The sequence below is a fragment of the Oncorhynchus mykiss genome, chromosome 5 (genome assembly GCF_057628025.1).
Source record: "Oncorhynchus mykiss isolate SJ-2025 chromosome 5, ASM5762802v1, whole genome shotgun sequence".
NCBI lineage: Eukaryota > Metazoa > Chordata > Actinopteri > Salmoniformes > Salmonidae > Oncorhynchus > Oncorhynchus mykiss.
In genome coordinates, this window is record NC_143026.1 from 63,166,635 (window position 1) to 63,179,194 (window position 12,560).

Here is a 12,560-nt window from a genome sequence, read left to right on the forward strand (position 1 = left end):
ACCAGGGATGTTCTCTGTTTAGTGAGTCCGTCAGATCAGAGGCAGTACGGGTGACCAGGGATGTTCTCTGTTTAGTGAGTCCGTCAGATCAGAGGCAGTACGGATGACCAGGGATGTTCTCTGTTTAGTGAGTCCGTCAGATCAGAGGCAGTACGGATGACCAGGGATGTTCTCTGTTTAGTGAGTCCGTCAGATCAGAGGCAGTACGGGTGACCAGGGATGTTCTCTTGATAAGTGCTTGAATTGGACCATTTTCCTGTCCTGCTAAGCAGTCAAAATGTAATGTGCACTTTTGGGTGTCAGGGAAAATGTTTTGAGTAAAAAGTACATCATTTTCTTTAGGAATGTAGTGGAGTAAAACTAAAAGTTGTCAAAAAATATAAATAGTAAAGTACAGATACCCTAAAAGACTACATAAGTAGTACTTTAAAGTATTTTTACTTAAATACTTTACACCACTGATAAAAAATATTTTTTTAGAGATACTGTATCATAAAGCTAAGTACATGTAGCATACATGAACAGCTGTTCAAGCCAATCACACTGGGCTTATTATTGTGGGAGAATCAAAAAATCTTGGTGTCATAGTGTGCTCCAACATATGGAGTTTGTCTATATTCTGAAATACACATTTTCAAATTAATTTATAAAAAAATGTAAAATATTAATATCTCAGAAATACTCTTTTTGAGTTTGTTTATTTTAAGACATATTGTTTGGAACAATATACTCTACAAGTACATTACATTTCTAGAGTTGGCTTTATGCTAATTCTAAGGTTATGATACATTTTAAGAGCACCGCCAACAGTGACTGGTACATGGATTCAAAGAGAACTCCCTCTGCTCGTGATTTGCAGGATGTGCAATCCTAAAGGAGGACTGTGATTCATTGCCTGTAATGTCCATTTCTATGTATAAAATGTGTCATATTAAAAGTACCAGAGAGCCCACTCTGGAAATGTGATGTGTTTGAAGACTATATTGTTACAAACAATTTGTCTAAAAATAAGCAAAATCAGAAAGGGTAGTTTTGATATATACATATACACATGTTTTAATGTTGAATAAAATAATGGAAAATGTTCAGAATTTATTGTATTTCGGAATCTAGACATACTCCATACATTACCGGTCAAAAGTTTTAGAACACCTACTCATTCAAGTGTTTTTCTTTATTTTTTACTCTTTTCTACATTGTAGAATAATAGTGAAGAAGTCAAAACTATGAAATAACACATATGGAATCATGTAGTAACCAAAGAAGTGTTAAATAAATCTAAATATATTTGAGATTTGAGATTCTTCAAAGTAGCCAACCTTTGCCTTGATGACAACTTTGCACACTCTTGGCATTCTCTCAACCAGCTTCACCTGGAATGCTTTTCAATAATCTTGAAGGAGTTCCCACATATGTTGAGCACTTGTTGGCTGCTTTTCCTTCACTCTGCAGTCCGACTCATCCCAAACCATCTCAATTTGGTTGAGGTTGGGAGATTGTGGAGGCCAGGTCATCTGATGCAGCACTCCATCACTCTCCTTCTTGGTCAAAGAAGTTAGAGCACAGTATAAGGAGTATAATGACACCAAGATGTTGTCTGAATCATGTACGGTACATATTTCCGTAGGGGAACGCCTACTCTGTGAAGTGCGCGTATGCAATAACTAAATTTGCCTTTTCAGTCCTGCTAAACAAGGCGATATTAAGACACTTTAGCATGGGGTAAAGTCTACAAAACTTAGTCCACTCAGTTTGTAACAGATTATAGTTTTGGGAGCAGAAAACTGTATTGAGATCAAATGTTTAATTGATGAGTAAATGTGCAGAATGTCAGCCAAAATCCATCTCCTTCTATCTTCTCCCACTGCCGGCCACTGGGCTTTCTCTCATTACCATATTTGGTAGTGAGTGGAAACGCCAACCGTATGCTTCACATTTATACTTCTGGTGAAATATCTGTCTCATTGTTTCATCTGTTCCTTATCTACTGTAAAGTGTTTCAAGGAAATTTTCAACTAACCTGTTATGGCCGATATTTTCCTCATTCTTGATTCAGGAAAAAAGTGTATTTGAAAAATGTCCGTGTCCAGTTGCAGGTTTGTTGAACAATTCCTTGCTACACTTTATAGTAAGGTGTAACGGCTGTATGGAAGCATTCACATATTACCATTACAAAGTGTAGCTAGAGAACACCCTGTATACTGCAGCTTGCCCATGTTTTGTACAGTTTACAGATTTATAAGGAAACCAAAACTATTATATATTTTAATACATTTGAATAGTTATTTTTATATCTGCTGTTGGTAGGACTGTTTGCCTATCATTGGGTCTAGAACCTGTAGTTTTATTAGATGTTACATTTGGATGATGGGTGGTAAATCATGTTGAATAATAACTGTCTGATTCTTAAGTTCTGTCGGTCTGTCTGTCTTTCTGCCTATGTGTCTTTCTATCTCTCTGTTCATGGCTAATTATCACGTTCTTTGTCTGTGCAGTTTTATCCCTGACTTAGTTCCACCCCATGTCTCCTTAAAACCCTGAATGCCTCGCTTATAGGATCTCCCTAATGATAATCTCCCTGTTGCATGCTTTGAACACGGTGGGTCCTACGTCTGGAGATAAATATTATGGACAATTCCATGATAACATAAAGATGCTGAGACTCTGATTTTTTTTCTCACAAGTATGCCAAATAAAGACTGTTCATTGCAAAGTTAAACAAACCATGAACCTCTATGCACATGAACTACTAACAATTTCTACAGAAAATTTTACAAAAACACATTTACTTGAAGAACAATGCAGATTTAATAACAGAATGAGGTCAAATCGCCCTCAGTCTTTTATGTGACCACGTTTTCCAATATCTTAAATATTTCTTAAATATACAGACCGAATTAAGATTCAAAGATGTCTGCAGAAAGAATGGACTGTCAACTATGATACAATATCACCTTGAGTTAGATTTTCTTCTCTTCTATTTCTGTTATTGAACTAAAGTAAGTAAAGTGGATTAACACCCGGAAACAAAGTGATGGTAACATGATCATGGATCCCTGATCTGTACAAACAAGACCACATTTGGTTGGTCCGGACCGCATAATGTCTGTACCAATCATAAATGTCTATGTTTCATAAGTTTGGACATCACAGTACAGCACCGTAGAGTAGAGCAGAGTTCAGTAGAGTAGAGTTCAGTAGAGTAGAGTATAGTTCAATTCAGTATAGTTCAGTCGAATAGAGAACAGTTCAATCGAGTAGAGTATAGTTCAGTTCAATAAAGTAGAGTATAGTTCAGTTGAGTACAGTATCGTTCAGTAGAGTATAGTTCAGTAGAGTACAGTAAATTATAATATACTCTAGTGTGCTCTATTGTACTTTACTGTACTAAACTAATCAGATGATAATGGCGCCGAAGGAGATGACCAATTGTGCTATTGTGTATGTTTTTTTGCATTGTTTGTAACTTATTGTTTCTGTCACCATGTCTTATTACCGAAAAGAGCTTCTTGATATCAGAGCAGCGATTACTCACCACATACTGGAGGAATTCTTCTTCTTCAACGAGTTGGATGGGAAGGATTTACTCCAGACACAAGGCCCTAATCCCCATCATTCGCAGGAGGAAAAGACGGAGGTATCGTGGACGACGGTCCGGGGCCTTGTAAGGATCCATCTCCGAGAGGGTAATCTACCTTTACCGTCGGTCCTGTTAGCAAACATACAATCAATTGATAACAAAAATAGACAAACTACAAGCACGTATGTCCTACCAACGGGACATTAAAAACTGTAATATCTTATGTTTCACCGAGTCGTGGTTGAACTGTGCAGTTTGGACATCATGACATCAACATACAGCTGGTGGATATTAAGCTTTAACGGCAGGAAAGAACAGCGGCCTCTGGTAAGACAAGGAGCGGCGGCTTATGCAACAGCTGGTGCATGAAATTTAAGGAAGTCTGGAGGTTTTGCTCGCCTGAGGTAGAGTATCTCATGATAAGCTGTAGACCACACTATTTACCAAGAGAGTTTACATCTATATTTTTTGTAGCTGTCTATATATCGGAAACGGAAGGTTGCAAGTTCAAACCCCCGAGCTGACAAGGTACAAATCTGTCGTTCTGCCCCTGAACAGGCAGTTAACCCACTGTTCCTAGGCCGTCATTGAAAATAAGAATTTGTTCTTATGGCTTCTACCTCCAAGCCATAAGACTCCTGAATAGCTAATCAAAGGCCCCTCTTTTACGCTGCTGCTGCTCTCTGTTTATAATCTATGCATAGTCACCTTAACTCTACCTACATGTACATATTACCTCAATTACCTCAATTACCTGGCCCCGCACATTGACTCTGTACACTAACCCCCTGCATATAGCCTCGCTTGTTTTTTTTTGTTTTTTTTTACTTTTCTATTTTTTTATTTAACACTGAATTTGATTTTTTTCTTAACTTCTTAAAGCATTGTTAAGGGCTTGTAAGTAAGCATTTCACTGTTGTATTCTGCGCATGTGACAAATCAAATTTGAATTTATTTTATTTTATTTCAACTCTACTGTGCAGTTCTGTACTGTATTGTATTGACCTATACTCCTATACTATACTGCACTGCGCTGTCCAAGCTTTTGAAATAGACATCTATGATTGATTCAGATTTGGACTGACCAAATTTAAACTACTTTCAACATCCATGGACGTCCGGTGTCGGTCGGTGTTCAGTGGGTGAGAGGGCTGATTACAGTAAATGGAAAGAGAGGAGGCTCATGGGTAGGTGTAAGTAAGAGCCGGGAGCGGTGACATTAAAAGGAGAGAGAGAGAAGAGAGACGGAGAGAGAGAAATAATGTTTTCATACCTTTTGTTTTGACCACCACACTACAGAAAGAGAAAGAAAACAGTTCTGAGCTGAACATACAGTACCAGTATGCCAGTGGAAGGGAGGACTGTAGCAGGTGACCCAATTCTGGTTTGTGATTACAATGAATTACCATTGTAGCCAGTTCAGTTGCAGTCATTCTGTTTTTGGTTTTAGATTTTTGGTTCCTTCTGTTACCGATTTGGTAACAGAATGACATGTTTTAATCACTTAATAAATCATAAACCAAATTGTTATCATTGAAAACACACTCACTAATTGGCTGGTCTACAGTTACTTGTGAACATTATCCTCCCTCCTCATGAGGGAGAGAAATGATACAGTCAGGTCTGCAATGACTGGAACCCTTGATAAAGACGAACAAAAAATACTTTATAAAATAAATAATACAAATACTGAGCTGGATTCCATGCTAAAAAAATGTATAATAATACAATTGCTCAGAGAAATAGATGTTGTTCAACAAGTAATTAAAATTATCAGCACCCATGTTTTCAGTATGCCTGGCTACCCGAACTCTTTGCTCCGACCAAACGCTACGCCACGCCACGCCAACGGACGTTAGTTTCTTCTGCACTATGAGTCTGGATCTGAGTACCCTACCCAAATAGTTTTTAAACGCAAACACATTCTAACCGTTCTGATTGGTCCCAGAAACCGATGGGTTGGGCCAAGAGCCAGAACACACGTGGGTAAAGTGGCGTTTTGAGCATTTTGCTTTGATACTCTGATTGGTTAGAGATGAGCCAATCACTGATTACTTTGTTTTGTACAACACCCCTCATTTTGAAGTCATCACAAACAACTTCAACAATGGCAGTCTTAGACTGAAGTTTGTAGCGAATTAGACCAGCGGAATAATTTGGTTTGAGTCGTCAGGCAAATTTTTAGTACTCCAGTGCCACAGCACCCTACCTTTCATAACGACACTGAGCCTTTTCTAAAAGGTTTTATGAGATTGGAGAACACATTGGGAGAGACCTTAGATCATTCCTACATACAGAATCCGTCCAGATCCTTGATATCCTTCGTCTGCTCTTATGGACGGACCTCTTCAATTCAAACCACAGGTTTTCAATCGGGTTCAAGTCTGGAGACTGAGATGGCTGTTGCAAAATATAGATTTTTGTGGTCAATTAACCATTTCTTTGTGGATTTTAATGTGTGCTTGGGTTATCGTCTTGCTGTAAGATCCACTTGTGGCCAAGTGTCAGCCTCCTGGCAGAGGCAAGCAAGTTGTTGGCTAAAATGTCATAGTACTTGGTAAAGTTCATGATGCCGTTGACCTTAACAAGGTTTACAAGACCAGTGAAAGCAAAATGGCCCCATAACATCAAAGATGCACTGCCATATTTTACCGTAGGTATGAGGTATTTTTCTGCATATGCTTCTGTTTTTCGATGCCAAATTCACCACTGGTATGTGACCAAAGAGCTCTATTTTCATGTTATCTGACTATGGGATTGTTTACATACGACAACACATCATACATTATTTTACATGGGAAATAATGCACCTGAGCTAGAATTGCGCGACTAAAATCTCCTCTGCAAAAATGCCATAACTAATTACAGATTTCTTGAGTTATCTTAGATTAATTCTGACTATTTTGAGGAAGTTATACTAACTTTGTTCCAATGGTGTCTCATGGGGGGATAAACATCAGTAACTACCACACCCCCCCAGAAAAACACATGCAGTCGCTCTTTAAGGCGATTGTCTTGCAGCTGTCTTTTGTATTGCAATTCATGTTTGATTGCAGTTGCTAACTGTTCTTTCTTTCAATCAGAATTTTTTGTTTGTCACTGGTTTTGGTCGTTCTTGTGGACTCAGTCAATAAAGTTAGGTCTCTGTTGAAAGCACTGTAGCCCTGGAGCCATCCTGTGAAAAAGAATGTGTCATCGCAGCATTTGCATTCACACCTTATCCCAGGGCGAAGAGCCTTCTAAGCCCTGGGCTAAGGGAGATTTTAGCCCTGGGAAAAGCAAGTGTTCACACTTGCACATTCTAAAGTGGGCTAACACCTATGTTAGTCCAGGGCTAGCTGGCCCTGCTCCGGAGGGGGGGGGGGGGGGGGGGGGGGGGCAGACAGAGATTTGGGATCCTTGGGATGTCCAACTTTGACGTCACCATATTGAAGTTGAAATGTAAAATGCTTAAGGTAAGGATTAAGGTAAGGGTTAAGGTTAGGGTTACAGTTAGGGTTAAGGTTAGGGTTACAGTTAGGGTAGAATATGTTTATTTATATTTGTCACATACACCACATACGCCCCTTGCACAAATTAGGGTTAAGTGCCTTGCTCAACGGCACGTGAACAGTTTTTATACCTTGTTGGCTAGGTTATTCGAACCAGCAACCTTTCGGTTACTAGCCCAACGCTCTAAACAGGTTAGGGTAAGGTTACCGGTTAGGATTTAGGGTAGGGACATCCCAAGTATCTGGGGATTGCACAAACCCATTTTCTAACTAACGGATTCCAGTTCGAGCAGGGCCTGAATGTCATATGTATGGGTAGGGCTTAAATCCAATGCCCATGCAGGACTCTACGTAGAACGTAACGTTGGTCACGTATTGGGCTTGTCCGTTAGCCCTGGGTTAACAAATGCTTGTGTGAACACAAGCTAAGCTAGCCCAGGGCCAGTCTTAGCCTGGAGCTAAGATAGCCTGGGAGCTAAGAACAATGCAGTGTAAAAAGGCTGAATGTGTTTTACTGTAGCCTGTTTCAGACAAACCTTCATTCATTTCATTTATGTTTTTATTTTATTTTATATAGAAATATAGTGGTATAGAATGCGTGATTTGATCAGATGTTACAGATTTGAAAGATAATGTCTGAGCCTGAGCTTGTCTTGCTAAGCCACTGCTGGGGGAATAGTTTGGCAACAAGGACGTTTGTACGTGCCTCTAACCTTCCGCAGTGTGGTTTGCTTGATCGGCTGATAAAGCATGGCCCACACACACACACACACACACACACACACACACACACACACACACACACACACACACACACACACACACACACACACACACACACACACACACACAGGTCCAGGCCATGCATAGAAATGACAGATCATCCTCTATAAAGCAGTCTCCTGTATTCCTCCACTGGAGCATACAGAGCAGAACCTCTCAGATCTTTTGCTAAAAAGCCATTCATTGCATTCAAATCTGAGTTTAGCATGTGTGTCCACTTGTTTGTGAGGATCTTTTAAAAAGCTGATACAATTTCCACTTTTTGCTAATTGGCAGCACCCGTCTTGCTGAATTTGTGTTGGATGTTTTGCCCACAGAGCTTGTGCACAAGAGCATGTGATTTCTATCAGAATGGTGAACGACAACAAAAGAAGCATTGTGGAAGATGGTAACATCTCGCTTAAGCAAGTATGCACCAACGGGCCTACGTCTTTGCCTGTAAATCAAGGCGAAAGGGCTACCCAGTGAAAATGCAAACAATTTCCTCTTGAAAATGTGGTGCAAAATTGCGTGTGACAGTTGACTGTAGTGTTGTACAATCAGTGGAGAAAGCGGGTATCTGGTCTACAGACCTGTACATGTGTGCTGCTGTATAAAGAACTGCATTGTCCATACTGTGTAAGTAAAATCTGAATCTGCAATGTAGGCCTATGTGTTTCAAAGATTTGAGCAGGAGGTTGATGTGTCTTTGAATTGTGTCCCAATGTCTTCTATGGTTCGATGTTGAACATCTTTCTAATAGACACATTTCAGTATGCAAGAAAAATGGCACCTTGAAAAACACCTTCACTATCATCTTTGATACAAATTGTAACTACTCAGACATATTAACCATCTCTGTCCAGACATTACTGGGAAATGGGCACAAATTGAATGCTAATATTCTGGGGGCCACAAGTGTCTCCCTCCTGCATCACTCAGGGGCCGCTCTGCTCTCACACCACTTCCCTGTCTCCGTCCCAGGGTGCTGCTGTGAATACAGTGGGCTTGTGGGCTGGCGGGAAAGAGGCCTTCTCATTGGCCCGTCTTTGTTTGCTGCATGCATGTTATTCATGCATTATTTGAATACATGCAAATGTGGCAGCGGTGGCCCTGTCAGTGGACCCTCCCACCTCCTGCACCTTTCTCTCCACTCACAGGCTGCCTCATCCACTCTGCATGTGCATGGCGCAGGGATAGCTATGGAAACTGAGGAGACTGGGACTGATTTGTCAGAGGGATTTAAAAGAGGTGTGAGATTCATGACTATGACATTTCAGACACTGCCATATCTCAGGGGGGAGTCTTGGGCAGGGAGGGAGGGAGGGACAGGGAGTAGGCTACAATGCAGAAAAAGTAGAGACACTGCGCACAGTGCACAGCCCATCCCTATGACACTCCCATTCATCGTCTGTACTGTACTGAATTGAACAGAATCTAAATGCTCTGAGGTGCCAGATATGGTGGTGCCACAATATATGGCTTTTCAAAGAGGATTGCTTAACCAGTTGGCATCTGACTAGCACAGCGAGGGTGACATGTGGCAAGCAGCACATGAAAGTGTTTGCCTCCAAATCAAGCCTGTCCGATCATATCACACTTTAACAGATCATAGATTCTCTCTTTCCTGTTGGTGCCTTCTTCACTCATTGGCAGACTGGTGTCTTCAGTCATTTAGTCAATAACAAAATACAAATGTATAATTCTGCTTAACATGCAATTGAAGAGAGGAAGTCAAGCTACAGTCTCAGTTATGATAGCATTTTGTGTCTAACTGATGTGGGCCACCTTCAGGCCTAATAACATTGGAATGTATTGACATGTCTGCATGTTCAGGCAATTATTCATATTCAAATGGAGGTATATAGCTTTGGTCATCCTGGATGGCCATCCATCCACTTCATTTGATTCAGACTGGTTGGAAGAAAGGAATAGCATCAGCGTTGTGTACATGTGAGTGTTATCCTGCTCTTTCTCCCTTCTTCATTACACAACAACGAGGTCCAAAGGGCCACATCTGCAATAGGATGCAAGTATTTCATAATCCTGAACAGTGAGAAATTAAATTAAACCATCAAATGACCACGTATATTCACATTCACATCTTCCCATAGTGTTCCTGATTAGGGATTTAGGCTACATAAATGCAGCTAATTCGGCTGAACCAAGCCAAATTGGATTGGCATGACTCTGAGGCACGTTTGCTATAGCTTGTCCTCATACTGATTCAGGATTTTGACTACATGAATGAGTGCACATGTACACGCATAATTACTTAAATGTACAGCGGTAATTATGTTGTGCTGAGTGCTTCTCGGTGTTCATCGCATCTGGCAGGTAATCTTTTGTAGCTCACGCGTGTTTGTGTTTGTGTGTGTCTCAACATGAACGGCTGTGTTCTGAGTAATTGGAACTACTGTACATAGGACTATGATATTTTATCAGGAGGTACATTTATATACATAGTTTTTTGTTTTTTTTTTACATCTAAATGACCATTTAGACATGATTCGTTTTTTAAAGGATTAAATGTTATTTCCAAGCCATTTTCTGTCCAGGTATATATCCTAAATCTTCTTGTGCTTCATACATCTCTGATACTCTTCTCTACTGTTACCCTACCGTTCCCTTTACTGACCATATTATAGGCCTACTGTATGTTGAGACAGTGAAACTAAATGGGAATTTTAGAGGTAAAATATGGTGGTTGTTTTACTGTACCTCGACAAAACATGAAATGGAGCTAGATTGGCCAGATGTATGAACTTTGAATGATGTGCACTTGTTCTTTTCAAGAGGGAATGTGATGAGAATAAATAATACATTGAGAAAGTGAAGCAGTTCAATGTAATTGTAATTCCTAACACTTACCTACTCTATATGTTTGCGACATGTTATCAGAATGTAGGCCTCCCTCTGAATTAAAATGTTCACTGATCATTAGAAAAAGAAATTGAGCCAAATCTGTTCAATGTCATGTTTAAGCTATTTCATTGACTTTATGGTTTTAAATCTGGATAGCTTGATTTCATCTTCATATTCCACAAGGGGGGTAGGTAATTATAGCAAAATGGCTGGCTCTACCAAAATGCCTAAATGGTAAAGAAACATTTTGAGGACTACCTCCCCCAACGAATTTTGCACATAGGCTATGTTCCTATACACATACGTGTTTTGAATGATAATTGTCTGCACAAGTCTCTGCGCTTGAACTTGACCGTCGGAATTGCATGGGAAAGGAGAGGCGAATTTGGCCCTTGCTCCCTCCCTTCCTTTATGCTGCGCGAGTTGTTCTCATTAGCATAAAATTCATCCCGCTTGTAATTAAAGAGGGGAGGCAGATAGAACCCAGTCTTTTTTTCTCATGGCAGGGAACGAATAAGCATCTCCCTCTCTGCAGGAACTCTCCAGGACACACACTGTAAGTTTATCAACTGTATTCTTCTTCTTGCGGATATAGGCCTCAACGCAGGCTACTTTACAACCTTCATTTCACAGACATTTTTTGTATTATTCATTATGCATCGACTACCATCTGTGGATTATTGCTTATAATTTCAGAGTAAACATTTTGCAATTTAACAATGTACGCTGCATTAATTACATTCCATGGGTATAATGTTGAGTCGTGCGTAATGCTACTAGCTAGATAATGTAATTATTCTGAATGTACATTTCCTTCACACATGTTATGTTATGCATATAAAAGGAATTCCATATTTGATATGTATCATTGCTGTGGGGAGACAAACGTAGAGGTTATGCCTTACCTATCAAGTTAAGATTATTAGCCTATTTCCATTTGTTATCATTCACATGGAATTCTTGTGAAATGGTAGGCCAGCTCAAGTTCAGAGCTGCGCAAGTTGAGGCTGTTTATTACATTACACGTATTTATTGATGTGTCATGGATATATTCCCGTTGACACATGCCATGTATTTTCATCTCATGATTTATTGTTTCTGATGTCAGAATTGTGTAGACAGAATCCAGAATTTGCCCAAAGTGGATGTGCTTGCTCCCGTATCAAACTTGCCTCTAGACCTCCCTCCATTGATGATGTTGATTATATATTTATTGATGATACAGGTGGGCGTTATCCCTCCGAGAGCCTCTGCGTTAAGTCAATTGGAAATGTCTGCTGATAGTATACTGTACATTGCAGGTCACAGGGCATGGCGTCGGTGCAATAACTGCTACCCTGACTCACTTGTGTTGCTGGCATAATGAGTGTTGATGTTAGATTTGGCTCAGGTTCTCCTTACTCAACTGTTTAGGTGGAGGGTGGTGGTAGCTGCATCAGGGTAGAGAAGGGTGAATAGTAAAGGTTACTAGACCTAGACCCTGGCAGCAGTAGTCATGGGTGCTATCTATGCAGGTTTTGTTTTCTGGTTTATAGGACGTTGCATAACAATGAATATGGTGTAAATCAAACGTAGCTACATCTCATATGTGTATGACTCTTAAGTGGATTGAAGGGGCACGTGCTGTTCCCTCTGCATGCCATGCTCTGTAGATTGTTTGACTGATGTTACACTCTTGAACTCTGGCATTTCTCTGGGAATACCTTCCAAATGTCTTCTCCCTGAATAGCATGCAGGGGTATTTTCAGTTGATAATGGCTGATTCTATAGGTCATGCATTTGTGAGCATAGCTATGAGGCGGTTTCCTAGACTAATTTCACCCAGCAGTTAATCTTTTGATAATATTCTGAAGCTAATTTAG

At 40.1% G+C, this 12,560-nt stretch overlaps 2 long non-coding RNA genes across 3 annotated transcripts in view; both read left to right on the plus strand.

The window, feature by feature from the left end:
- LOC149983543 (uncharacterized) overlaps window positions 1-12,560 on the plus strand; it is a 246,593-nt gene that overhangs the window by 132,214 nt on the left and 101,819 nt on the right. The window lies entirely within an intron of this gene.
- Window positions 11,110-12,560, plus strand: part of LOC149983544 (uncharacterized) — a 53,183-nt gene continuing 51,732 nt past the window's right edge. The window contains exon 1 of one of the 2 annotated variants that reach the window (XR_016496217.1): window positions 11,110-11,254. This is a non-coding gene — a long non-coding RNA (uncharacterized LOC149983544). The remainder of the gene's footprint in view (window positions 11,255-12,560) is intronic. The other variant, XR_016496219.1, reaches the window with a different exon arrangement.